This window comes from Mobula birostris, chromosome 1 (genome assembly GCF_030028105.1).
Source record: "Mobula birostris isolate sMobBir1 chromosome 1, sMobBir1.hap1, whole genome shotgun sequence".
Lineage (NCBI taxonomy): Eukaryota > Metazoa > Chordata > Chondrichthyes > Myliobatiformes > Myliobatidae > Mobula > Mobula birostris.
In genome coordinates, this window is record NC_092370.1 from 14,661,178 (window position 1) to 14,675,401 (window position 14,224).

The following is a 14,224-nucleotide window of genomic DNA, read 5'->3' on the forward strand; positions in this document are numbered from 1 at the left end:
TTGGTGAGGTGGAAGACAGATGGAGAACAAAAAGGAATATGAAAGTAAAAGAAGTATGGCGAGCTGCAGTTGAGAAAATGGGATTCAAGGTGTTTCAAAAAATGTAAACAATAAACATTAGTCAAAACATGAATGGTAGTGAGCATTGAACAGCACGTTCAGGACCCTGCATGCAGTTACAAGATTGAAGCATGCATAATCAGTCCAGCCAAAATTGCCAAAGAGGTGATCCGTCTCTTGGAGAATAATGCTGCTGCTGAAGCCTCCGTCGGTCAGAGTTGACCATAGATATTACATCCTAGCTGTCAAGCCTGGGGCAGTGTTATATGGGGAGCAAGCTGTCGCCCATGTAGCAAGCTCCCCTTCTCTATGCATCTGATGAACCCAAAGGAATGGCAGGGACCAATGTAGTTTGGTACCAGAAGCTTGGCACTGGTGTCCTCGCAGAGCAATGTGTGATTAAGTGCCTTGCTCAAGGACACAACACGTTTCCTCGGCTGGGGCTCAAACTCATGACCTTCAGGTAGCTAGTCCAATACCTTAACCACGTGGCTACGTGCCCAAATGCTCCAAATGGCATATGATTCAAATAGCCTCGAAAAACCAAGTCTAGCTCCTAGCCTTCATATGTAGCTAAACTACTAAGCTTGGCAGAACCATTTTTACTGACAGGAGAAGCCGCAAAGGCAGGCTACTGGTGCCTTAAAAAAAACAGTTACTTCAGGCAAATGGGGCTTGTCAGCTGTGACTGGCAGCTCATTCAAGAGAAGGAAAATTTTGATCTTGAACATCTGTTGCCTTGTGGCTTTACACACTCATGGGGAAAGCTTCGGTAGTAAAACCAGAGGAAATATCTAGAGGTGGAATCCCTCAGGCAGTCCTACATTGAACTCAGTGCTGACTGGCAACACCTGCAGTGCCACTGGTGCCAAATTGTGTCGGTCTCTGTTATTCCTTTGGATTCATCAGCTGCGTGGAGAAGGGGAACCTGCTGCACAGACAACATCGTGCTCTCCTTATCATACTGACCTGGCTTGCGTATGACTGCTAGGATGTCATTGCAACATCCATGGTTGACCCCAACCAATAGAGAGCCTTAATATCATTTTGTTTTGGTTTTTTTGGTATTTGCACAGAATGCTGACTTTTGCACATTGGTTGTTTGTCTGTTTTGTTGTGTGTTGTTATTTATCGATTCCATTGTGTTTTTTTGTATTTACTGTGAATGCCTGCAAGAAAATGAATCTCAGGGTTGTATATTTGTGACATACATGTACTTTGATAGTAAATTTACTTTGAACATTGAACTCGGGCCACATGTGGAGCGTTGTGTACCGTTTTGTTTACCCCCTGACAATAAAGACTGCACTAAACTGGAAAGAGTAAAAGGAAGACTTACAAAAACATTGCCAGGGATCGAGGGCATGAGGTAGTAGGAGAGGCTGGGCAGGCCGGGACTTTGTTGCTTGAAATGTTGGAGCCTAAGGGCTGAACTTCAGAGGTGTGCAACATCTTGAAGGAGCATAGATAAGGTGAATTTCACACATTCTTTTACCCAGGGAAAGGGAATCGAGAGCTGGAGTGCAAAAAGGTGAGAAATTTCTGGGAGCTGAGGGGCAACAACCTCCTCCTGCAGAGCGTAGTGAGAGTGAGGTCTTATATGGAACAAGTGGAAGTGGTAGAGGTGAGTACAATAGCAATGTCTGGACGGGTGTATGGGATTAGTTTACCAAGGCATCTTGGTCAGCATGGACAAGCTGAGCCGAAAGAGCTGTTTCTGTTCTGTTTCACTCTACATCTCAGCTTCCAGCAGTGATCCCTGCAATCACAGAAACTAGTCTCCAGCCTTTCCCTCCCTCCCCTTTCTCTCTCTTCCCCCTCAGCCTCTCACTCACCTTCTTTCTCTGCTGTGTTAGTGCCAGAACATATTGAATTGACTTTATTACTTACACGCTTCATACACGAGGAGTAAAAATCCTTATGTTAAGTCTCCGTCTAAATGTGCAATGTGCAATTTATAATGAATAGTATGTACAACAGGATAGTCAATATAATATAGAAACACGATGGTATCAGCATGAATTAAGCAGTCTGATGGCCTGGTGGAAGAAGCTGTCCCGGTGCCTGTTGGTCCTGGCTATTATGTTGCTGTACCATTTCTCAGATAGAAGCACCTGGAACAGTTTGTGGTAGGGGTGACTTGGATCCCCAATGATCCTTTGGGCTGTATTTACACACCTGTCTCTGTAAATGTCCTGAATAGTGGGAAATTCACATCTACAGATGGGCTGGGCTGTCCGTACCACTCTCTGCAAAGTCCTGTAATTGAGGGAAGTACTGTATCAGGTAGTGATGCAGCCAGTCAGGATGCTCTCAATCATGCCCCTATAGAAAGTTTTTAGAACTTGGGGGCCCATACCAAACCTTTTCAACCATCTGACTACGTGAGATACTCGGTGATGTGTTTTCCGAGGAACTTAAAGCTGCTCACCCTCTCAACCTCAGATCCATTGAAGTTGATAGCCTGTCTTCCTCCTGTAGTCCGCAACCAGCTCCCTTGTTTTTGCGACTTTGATGGAGAGGTTGTTTTCTTAACACCACTGTGTCAGGGTGATGACTTCTTCTCTGTAGGCTGCTTCGTTATTATCGAGATTAGGCCAATCAATGGTGACATTTGTGGGCTGCCCTGGCACATCCTGAGGTTATGTTGGTTGTTAACACGAACAGTGCATTTCACTGTATGTTTCGACATACATGTGATAAATAATTTCAAAGTTCAAAGTAAATTTATTATAGGCATCCGTTAGTCTTGCGAGACCATCGATCTGAGCCTGGAATGTCATCACTCTCCAGGACGCAGGCCTGGGCAAGATTGTATGGAAGACCAGTAGTTGCCCATGCTGCAAGTCTCCCCTCTCCATGACACCAATGTTGTCCAAGGGAAGGGCATTAGGACCCATACAGCTTGGCACCAGTGTCGTTGCAGAGCAATGTGTGATTAAGTGCCTTGCTCAAGGACACAACACGTTCCCTCGGCTGGGGCTCGAACTCATGACCTTCAGGTCGCTAGTCCAATGCATTAACCACTTGGCCACATGCCCACGTAAATTTATTATCAAGGTACATATATGTCACATATATAACTGATCAAGATGGCACCAGTGAACAACAATTCTTCGGGCTACATCTTCTAGATAGCGAATCTCTCCAATTATTTTGCTTTTTCCCTGCCTTCTGCTTGTTCTTTTGGTCTTCTTTGTGATAGAAAAACTGCTGGAGCCTGTCACGTGCAGTTTGGAGCTCGATCGAAGGTTCCAGCACTATGCTGTGTCCTGAGAGCTACCTTGTCGAGATTAGCAATGGGAGGGGTTGGGCCAAAAGGACTGAGCACACAAGCTGACTCGTGGAAAATTCTAGAGATGATGCGCCGGGTCATGAACGACTCCATCTTGAAGTGGCAAGGAAGATTGAAGTATCAAGGTGAATACGGAAGGGGTCAGCGATGGCTCCCAACAGAGACGGACAGCAGTTGGATTGGTGTGTTCGGACCCAGGTTGGCGGTCACTCTTTACTGAACAATTGGGTTCATGTGGCCACTCTCCTCATAAGCAGACGAAAAGATGTTTCCGATATTCTGAGATTTATGCGATTATTCTTTGGTCTGTACTTCATATTGGTCTCCTTAAGTTTTTTGGTGTTTGCTTTCTTGTGGATGATTGGCAGGTGAGTGATCTGTTAACTTTTTGTGTGTAATAGTGGGAGAGTTGGGGATTTGGTGTTACTAGTGCTGTTGTTTTTTGCGAGTGAAGGGGTCAGGGATCGTTACTGTCATTGTTCTTTTCTGTGAGTGAGGGGGACAGGGATTGTTACTGTTGCTGTTCTTTTCTGTGAGTGAGGGGGACAGGGATTGTTACTGTTGCTGTTCTTTTCTGTGAGTGAGGGGGACAGGGATTGTTACTGTTCTTTTCTGTGAGTGAGGTGGTTGGGAATTGTTATTCTCACTTTTTTTTTGCCGCAGGGGAAAGGGGGATTTTGGAGTCTGTGAGTTTTGTCTCTTTTCTTTTTCGTGCCTGGAGGAGGGAGTTGATATCTTTCCTTTCATCAACACCCATGGTCTTTCTGTATTTAATGGCTATCTGGAGAAGACAAATATCAGAGTTCTTTCGACAATAAAATTAATCTTTGAACCTCTGAACCCTGAGATCCATTTTCTTGCTGGCATACTCAATAAGTCCAGAGAATAATAATTTATATTTCCTTCTTTTGTTCACTCTCCTTCTGTCACTCTGGTTCCCTCTCACTCTTTCAGAATCAGATTTATTACAAGTGACGTATGCAATGAAATTTGTTTTCTGGCAGCAGTATGGTGCAAAGACATAAATATCTATAAATTACAAAAACAAATGGTGCAATAAAATTAGGTTGTCTTTATGGAGTGTTCAGAATTCTGATGGCAGTGGGAAAGTTGTTCCTAAATGTGAGTCTTCAAGCTCTTGTACTTCCTTCTGACTGGTAGGAACGAGAAGAGGGCACGTCCTAGATATTGAGGGTCCTTAATGATGGAAGCTGCTGGTTGAGTGGTGCCTTATGAAGACATCACCTATCATTAAAAATCCTCGTAATCTGGAAAATGAGGTTTTTCTCATCATCAGGTCCCCCTCCCCTCACCTTGCTCTCCTATGGTCTCAGTCCTCCCCTCACCCTCACTCTTGTCTGTTCCCTCTCATCTCACTCATGCCCTATCTATTCTCCCTCAAGACCCCGTCTATTCGCCCTCCCTTCACTTTCACCCCATCTGTTCCCCTAACCTCACTCTTGCTCTGCCTGATGTCACTCTCTCCCCCTCCCTCCTCAGTCTCTCCTCGTGTATTCCCCCTCACTCTTGCCTCATCTGACGTCACTCTCCCTACCCCCACCCTCCCTCTCTCCCCTTATCCCCTCTGACTTCACTCTTGCCGTCTGACATCTCTCTCCCCTTCCCCACCCTGTCTTTCCTCCACCCCATCTATGCCCTGATGTCAATCTTGCCCCGTCTGACATCTCTCCCTTCCCCACTCTCCCTCCTCTATCCCCATGACCTCACTCTTGCCCCGCCTGATGTCACTCTCTCCCGATCTATCCCCCCTGACCTCACTCTAGCCCTGGCTGACGACATTCCCCTCCCCACTCTCCATCCTCTATTCCCCCTGACGGCACTCTTGCCCTGTCTGATGTCTCTCTCTCTCTCTCCTTCCTCACCCTCCCCATCTATCCCCACTGACCTCCCTCTTGCCCCATCTGGCGTCACTCCCCATCTTCACTCTCCCTTCCTGCATCCTCACTCTCCCCATCCCTCCCCTCTCTCCTTCCTCTATCCGCCTGATCTCACTGTTGCCCCATCTGATGTCTCTCTCTCCCCCTCTCCCTTCTCTATCCCCCCTGACCTCGCTGTTGCCCCGGCTGACGTCACTCCCCACCCTCACTCTTGCCCCGCCTGGCGTCACTCCCCACCCTCACTCTCCCCTCCTCCAGCCGTCGCACAGTAAACATCCGGTGCGTTTGAACCTCTTTGGGCGGGAAGTGCCAGCGGGCGCCGCCATCTTGTCGAGCGCAGGCTCCGGGCACCGCGGTGTTGTGCAGAGCGGCGTCTGCACCGACGGGCGAGGGTTAGCAACGCAAAGCGAGCAGTCTGGCTGCGGTCGTGCAGTGTACCCTTCATCGTAAGTGACGGCTGCAAGCGTTCATGTTTTGTAGTCCGCAACAACTGGACGTTAAGGGTTTTATTTGTGGAGGAGGGACGCGCACGTCAGCGCCTACGCGAAGGAGTGAGGGCCCGGATTCGGGCCTCGGCCTGTCTCCCGAGTCCGGGGCTTCTGCGCTGCCGTTTAAGGGCTGGAGGAAAGCTCAGCAAACCGGCAGATAGAGGACCCTTTCCTCTTGAGCTAGCCTTAGCGATGTGGGTAAAATGGCGCCAGTGGATGAGGCCTCGACCTTGAGTTACCGCGTTATTCTGTTTCTCGTACTGAGAAGCTGCTGGGCCAGGAGGAAAGTGATTGTTGTTACATTGTGGCCTATGTTGTTTTTGTATTGGGAAACAGGTTTAGATAGCGATCTGTGCCAGCTTTAAATCGGCGATTGTTGGAGACCTCTGTGTTTTCGCCGCACACGGCTTCCCAAAATGTCTTTTAAGTTATTTCTCGCGTAATTGCGAATATGCGGCTCTGCACGAATTTTACACGGAGTAAAGATTTTCTGTTTAGCCCGCGCTTTATTCGGGCCAGTTTAGATTTGTGCCCATTGCAATTAAGCTCTAGTCGATTACAGTACAGTCTTTTGGGCGCCTGAAAGCAAACCTGCAAGGTTACAATTCTGTTACTGTAACATTGTTCGTTGTCACTACTGAGCTAGTAGGGTTCCTGATATTTCTGCGTTGACATTCACATCTCATATTAAACTTCACGACATTGCTACATTCTAAGACTGTTCTCTTATTTTGATCTGTTCGTCCATGGCAGTGGGGGCGGGGGTGTGGGTAAGAGAGGGAAATCACTTAAATTTACCCATTCCTTTTATGTGTATGGTGTTACAGAAGTACCTTTGTTCACAAAATGAGCCCTAATAGCGCAGGTTCATTTAAAATAAATATGACAGGTTGGATGTATTTTACTGTAAGGCTGAAGTGAAAACTTTATGGTATTACCTCCTAAGTCGCTTTTACTTTCTAAATATAACCTGAATTTACAATATGTAAATTTGTTTGGAAGATCCATCTATCGTGCTTTGAAAGACACCAGATACCAATATTTTAGAATTGCAGTGAAAGACAGAATCATTATTTTGGTGATAACCTTTTTATAAAATGTGGGATTTATAGACTCAAAATATTTTCTTCATAAATTATTGGTTATTTAATTTAAACAACTCAATTTAAATATGAGTTTCCCTCTTACCCTTTCTCCTGTGGTCCACTATGCTCTCTTTTCAGATTCTTCCTTCTCCAGCCCTTTACCTTTGTTCACTATGGCTTCACCCTCACCAAGCTAGTCTCCCCTCACCTTTTTATTCTGACATCTTTCTCCTTCCTTTCCAGTCCTGTAGAAAGGTATCGGCCCAAAACGTCAACTGTTTGTTCATTTCCTCCTGCATTTTGTGTATGTGGCTCAGGATTATTTGATGCTTATTTGTGGTTAGGGGAAATAATAGTGCTGTTGTTCCTTTGGGATTGAAGAGGATTTGTTCAATCTGTTTTTGAAGGTTCTAGAGTAGCTAATGAGGCCAGTTAGGTGCTCTTAGATAGGTGGAAGGTAGCAGATGGGTGCATTGCTTCCCCCACTTAACACAGCTTTTGCATTGTCCTAATAAGAAAATGTAAGGTTCTCAGTACCATCCTGAATATTCCTTCTCTGATTTGAGGGGTTGTGAGCCAACAACACCCAGGAGGCAATGGGAATCTTGAATTTACAACAGGTTTCTATACATCTTTTCAGTCCAGATTGACATTACACACACATTTATGTTTGGAGAAAACTTGACTTGTAGCAAGGATTGTGTGAGTGAGAGAACTTTAGTCATAGTAATTTTCCCTTTTGAATATTATGTTTAAGAAAAAACTAGGAATTAAATTTAAAATTAACTTTGTTTTATTGATATATTATGAGTGACCATGACTGTTCATTTGATACTTAAGGATGATGTTTATGGTGGATCGTTTATTGTGCATACAAATCTTCCTCTACCCCACCCCATCAAAATGCTAATTTAAAATCCCTCATCTTGCAAATGTATTTCTGGGAAATTTGCATTTATGACAAATCCTGTCTTTGACAGTCCATTCGCTAACAGATATTGCACAAAAGCTGACCGTTGAAAGCCGGTCCTGATGAAGTGTCTTGGCCTGAGATGTTGGCTGTTTACTGTTTTCCGTGGATGCTTCCTGACCTGCTGAGTTTGTACAGCATTTTTTGTTTGTTGCTCTGGATTTCCAGCATCTACAGATTTTCTCATGTTTGTTTATTCATGGTTTCATTACAAAGAATTTCCTAATTTATATTTACGATGTACCAGGTTGATCTGCAAACACTTTTGCTAGATATGGAAATTTTTGGTAGATGAAAGACTGGCAAAAGTAATATTAGCAGAGAGAAAAAAAATTCTTTTGACAACAGAATTATAAAACTTACAACTTTTTTCACGTTTTTCAGCACTATTGTGTTTTTTAAAAAAATTCAGAAATGTGTTTAAATATTTGGAAGTAAGCAACCTAATCAGTGAAAAAAACCACACCATTCTACTGCTGAAGATGTATTGCATACCTCTGACTTTGGAGTTGTATTGGAGAGCTTTTGTTTAAAGTATAGAACTTTAAAGAATATGCTCTGTTCCAAAAGATACTTTCAATAGGTAGAATATGATGCAAACAAAATTTAATCTTCAGTAAAAATATTCAGTTGAAGACATTGAAACTTCTAAACTTAAGAATTACGAATATAGGCTGCAGCATAGTTTATATGCCGAATATCAATGGTACAAGCCTGATTCTGATGTTTGAGTTACGTTCTGTATTACCTGGTAAGTCCTTGTTTTTCTCATCACACAGTTCATTTCCCTAAGGTATTTAGTCAATCTGTTCTCTTAATCTGAGCAAATACACAGGTGGCTATATATTTTTTTGTTTCTTTTCACATTTGGTGATATGATTCGATTTTCCATTATAGCCGATCTGTGTTCAAATTTATATTCTTGATAACTAAAATTACCCACGAACGGATACCGTCATAGAAAACCTACAGCACAAATACAGGCCCTTCGGCCCACAAATTTGTGCCAAACATGTCCCTACCTTAGAATTTACTAGGCTTACCTATAGCCCTCTATTTTTCTAAGCTCCATGTACCTATCCAAAAGTCTCTTAAAAGACCCTATCATATCCGCCTCCACCACCGTTGCTGGCAGCCCATTCCATGCACTGACCACTCTCTGAGTAAATAAACTTACCCCTGACATCTTCTCTGGCCCTACTTCCCAGCCCCTTAAACCTGTGTCCTCTTGTGACAACCATTTCAGCCCTGGAAAACAGCCTCTGACTATCCACACGATCAATGCCTCTCATCGTCTTATACACCTCTATCAGGTCACCTCTCATCCTCCGTCGTTCCAAGGAAAAAAGGCCGAGTTCACTCAACCTATTCTCATAAGGTGTGCTCCCCAATCCAGGCAACATCCTTGTAAATCTCCTCTGCACCCTTTCTATGGCTTCCACATCCTTCCTGTAGTGAGGCGACCAGAACTGAGCACAGTACTCCAAGTGGGGTGTGACCAGGGTCCTATATAGCTGCAACATTACCTCTCGGCTCCTAAATTCAATTCCACGATTGATGAAGGCCAGTACACCTTACGTCTTCTTAACCACAAGATAGTAAATTGGGTCAAGTCATGCTGTTGTTGGTCATAATCTCTCAGGTTTGCAGTGCCTGATTGTGTTCGATGATGGGGTACAAGTAGTCTATTACCAGAGTTGAGTATGCTCTAAAAAGCAAAGCAGTTGATCACGGATTACAGGAAAAACAGACAGCCTAGTCCCTATTGACAGCAATGGGACTTGTAGTTGAGAGGATAAGTAGTTTCAAGTTCCTTGGTATAACATGTTACCAAGGATCTCACCTGGACTGTACGTACTGCTGTGTGGTGAAAAAGGCACAACAGCGTCTCTTTCACCTTGGACAGCTGAAGAAGTTCAGCATGAGACCCTAAATCTTCAGGACTTTCTACAGAGGCACCATCATTAGCATCCTGACTGGCTGTGTCATTGGCTGGTATGGAAACTATGCTATCCTTAACTGCAGGGCACTGCAGAGAGTGGTGCGGATAGCCCAGTGCATCTCTGGATGTGAGCTCTCCTCTATTCAGGACATTTACAGCAGCAGGTGTGTAGAAGGGGCCTGGAGGACCATCAGGGTCTCCAGTCACCCCAACCACCAACTGCTTCAGCTACTACCGTCTGGCAAATGTTACTGCAGCATTAAGGCCAGGGCTAACAGACTCTGGAATGGCTTCTTTCACCAGGCCATCAGATTTATCAATACACATTGATCTGATTGCACATCTGTCTGTGCACTACGTGTATACAACTTCTCCAGTCTTGATGAAGGATCTTGGCCTGAAATGTCGACTGTACTTTTTTCCATGGATGCTGCCTGCCCTGCTGAGTTCCTCCAGCATTTTGTGTATGTTACAATCTTAAGTGTTTGGGCAATATCCTCCCACATTTCCCCTCTTCATTGCTTGTCCATTGTGAAGGTGATGCAACTTAAAGATTTTTTTTTACTCCCTTGGATGTAAGAAATAAAATAAATACAAATATCTATGATTGAAACAATTCATTGATTTTCCCCATTGCCTCTATCCCACTAGTTTCATCACCTACTCTTTCTCCTCCCCACCCTCTCAATGTGCCCATTACCCACGCATTCATTTATCCAGTTCCTCTCAACTCAATGCATTATCCCACTGTCCAACATCCTCTCCTGTTCACTTCCATTTACTTCAGCCCTCTGTCACTTCCACTTATCATTCCCACTCTACCCTTCTCTCACCTAGATCCATCTATCATTTACCAACTCTTGCTCTACCTTCCCTCCCCCCATCAACTTTTTATACTGGCTATTCTCCTCTTTCCAGTCAAAGAGAAGTACAGTACAGAACCAGGTCCATCTGCCGATTTAGTCCATGGCCAAACCATTTCAGCTGCCTACTCCCATCGACTTGCACTGAGACCATACCCCTCTATATCCCTACAATCCATGAACTTATCAAAACTTTTCTTAAATGTTGAAATCAAAGTCCACATGAAGGATCTCAACTTGTAATGTTTGAGTGTCCATTTCCCACCATTGATGCTACCAGACCCACCGTGTTGCTTATCTGATTATTCATCAAAAATAGTCAAAACTGTCTGATGCATCATCGGCACCAGTCTACCCACTATTAAGGACGTATTTGTAGAAAGATGCTGGAAAAAGCCAATGATTCTTTGAAGGATCCCAACCACCCTGTTCATGGACTGTACCACTTCCAGTCGACAACTTCACCTACCTGGGCAGCATACTCTCTCGCGCAGTGAACATAGGCGCTGAGGTCAACAACAGGATTGCCAAAGCCAGCGCCGCCTTTTGGGAGACTCCGTGTGAACGTCTGGGGACGGAAAGGACTCAGCCTTACCACCAAGCTGAAGGTCTACTGTGCAGTGGTCCTTAGCACCCTCCTTTACGCCAGCGAGACCTGGACTGTCTACAGCAGACACGCCAAACAGCTCAACCACTTTCACCTGAGCTGTCTCCGCAGACTCCTCCATATCAGGTGGCAGGACAAAGTCCCCGACACGGAAATCCTGGAACGAGCTGGGCTCTGCAGCGTCTACACCCTCCTGCTGAAAGCCCAAGCCAGGTGGGCTGGACATGTGGTCAGAATGCCAGACAGCCGATTGCCTAAGCAGCTGCTGTACGGAGAACTGTGTCAGGGCAAGTGCTCAGTCGGGGGGGGGGGGGGCAGAAAAAAACGTTTCAAAGACTGCCTCAAAGCGTCCCTCAATGGCCTGGGTGTCGACGTCAACACGTGGGAGACGCTTGCCCTCAACCGTCCAGCTTGGTGCAGCAAGATCACCATAGGAGCCCGTGCAGCTGAAGTCAGGCGCACCATCGAGGCACAACAAAAGCGTGCTGTGCGCAAGGTCTGAGCAGTATCCACTGCTACGACAGCACCCACCCACTTGTGTCTCACATGTGGGCGAGCCTTCAGGGCCCGGATTGGCCTCATCAGTCACCTCTGGACCCACAGCCACCAATCTTCCATTTGACTTTGAAGCCACGGTCATCTTCGACTACGAAGGACGAACAACATACAACAACCACTTCCATCAGAGAGGAGTCTACATGGCAGGGCCACCAGACTCAAGAACAGTTACTTTACCCAAGCAGAAAAGCTGAGCAAAATCTTCCCACTCTAACTCCCCATCAATACAACTTTATCATTTCCTTTTAGTACCGCCTTCTGAACATCACTCCTGTGTCTAGCATCACTTCATGGACATACAATCAATCTATGTATAGAAGTTATTTAATGTATTTACATTTAATGTATTTAATTTTTATTACGGTGCTCTTTAGTGTTTTTTCTGTGCTGCATTGGATCTGGAGTAACAGTTCATTCTCTTTTACACTTGTGTACTGGAAATGATATTAAAAAAAGTTGAATCTTGAATTTGTATTATGTGGGACATTGTGAGTGAACTGGCTGTTTCAGTGAGTGCCCTGCCAGAATGTAAATACCATTCAGGGACCAGAGTTGACTTTCCAGTTTCTTTGTAAATACCCTGCACTCCATGCTTTCTACTGACATTATAGAATTCCCCTGCATCTTTTCAGAATAAATAAGCTTTCATCAGGGAAAGATATTTTGGAAATATCTCCGTACTATTTACATAGAATCTGCAGTCTGTTTGCTGTAATGTTTTGTTTAAGTAGACGTTTGCTGAGCAACTTGATTAAGAGTCCAACTCCTGGCAGCAGTATCAGTAGACATTCTGAGCTATGTATTTCAAAGATAAATTATTGTCTTTGGAGTTACTTGAGGTCCTACAGAAGGATTTGAAAGGAACTATATTTACTTATTGAGATACAGCCCTTCGAACTGCACCACCCAGTAATCCTGAATTTAATCCTAGCCTCATTACTCGGCAATCTACAATGACCAATTAATCTACCAGCCTTTCAAAATGTCTTCCCTTGGCATGAATAAGATACTAAGTTAGTTGGAATAGTATTAAATATGCGTTTTTCAAAAAAAAACAAGATGGTTAGCAAGCAACAGGAATTCTGCAGATGCTGGAAATTCAAGCAACACACATCAAAGTTGCTGGTGCCTGGCCTGCTGCGTTCACCAGCAACTTTGAAGATGGTTAGCAGTTGAGTTTGACCCAATAGAACTGCTACATCCAGGTGAATAGTTGTTGAATCAGAATGAGGTTTATTATCACGGGCATGTGACGTGAAATTTGTTAATTTAGCAGCAGTTCAATACATAATCTAGCAGAGAGAGAAAAAAAATGTAATATAAAATATATTAATAAACAAGTAAATCAGTTATTTTTGTTGAATAGATTATTTAAAGATGTGCAAAAACAGAAATACTGTATTTTTTTTAAAAAACGTGAGGTAGTATCCAAAGCTTCAATGTCCATTTAGGAATTGGATGGCAGAGGGGAAGAAACTGTTCCTGAATCACTGAGTGTGGTGCCTTCAGGCTTCTGTATCTCCTACCTGATGGTAACAGTGAGAAAAGGGCATGCCCTGGGTGCTGGATGTCCTTGATAATGGACGCTGCCTTTCTGAGAGGCACCACTCCCTAAAGATGTCCTGGGTACTTTGTAGGTTAGTGCCCAAGGTGGAGCTGACTACAATTACAACCTCCTGCAGCTTTCGGTCCTGTGCAGTAGCCCCTCCATACCAGACAGTGATGCAGCCTGTCAAATGCTCTCCACGGTACAAATATGTAAGTTTTTGAATGTATTTGTTGACATGCCAAATCTCTTCAAACGCCAAATGAAGTATAGCCACATCTTGCCGCCTTTATAACCTCATTGATATGTTGGGACCAGGTTAGATCCTCAGAGATCTTGACACCGAGAAACTTGAAGCTGCTCACACTCTCCACTTCTGATTCCTTTGTGAGGATTGGTATGTGCTGCTTCGTCTTAACCTTCCCGAAGTCCACAACCAGCTCTTTTGTCTGACTGATGTTGAGCGCCAGGTTGTTGCTGTGGCACCATTCCACTAGTTGGCATATCTCACTCCTTTACGTCCTCCGTCACCACCTGAGATTCTACCAACGATGGTTGTATCGTCAGCAAATTTGTAGATGGTATTTGAGCTATGCCTAGCCATGCAATCATGTGTATACAGAAAGTAGAGCAGTGGGCTAAGCACGCACCCCTGAGATGCGCCAGTGTTGATCGTCAGCAAGGAGGATATGTTATCACCAATCTACATAGACTGTTGTCTTCTGGTTAGGAAGTCGAGGAACCAATTGCAGAGGGAGGTACAGAGGTTCCAAGCTGATTAGTGTTTGAAGTTTTTATAAATTGAGAATTTTGTAGTAAAAAAATAAGTTTTCAAAAGATTGTTTAATTGCTCGTTAAAATGAGAATTTTCAAAGTATTGCCATGAGATGTAAAATTAATCCTAAGACAGTG

The 14,224-nt window shown here is 44.3% G+C and overlaps 1 protein-coding gene across 1 annotated transcript in view; it reads left to right on the forward strand.

Moving 5' to 3' along the window:
• The first annotated feature begins 5,544 nt into the window (after positions 1 to 5,544).
• rad21b (RAD21 cohesin complex component b) overlaps positions 5,545 to 14,224 on the forward strand; it is a 53,496-nt gene continuing 44,816 nt past the window's right edge. Inside the window, exon 1 of the mRNA XM_072252679.1 lies at positions 5,545 to 5,699. The gene's annotated coding sequence lies outside the window, so the exon portion shown is untranslated. The remainder of the gene's footprint in view (positions 5,700 to 14,224) is intronic.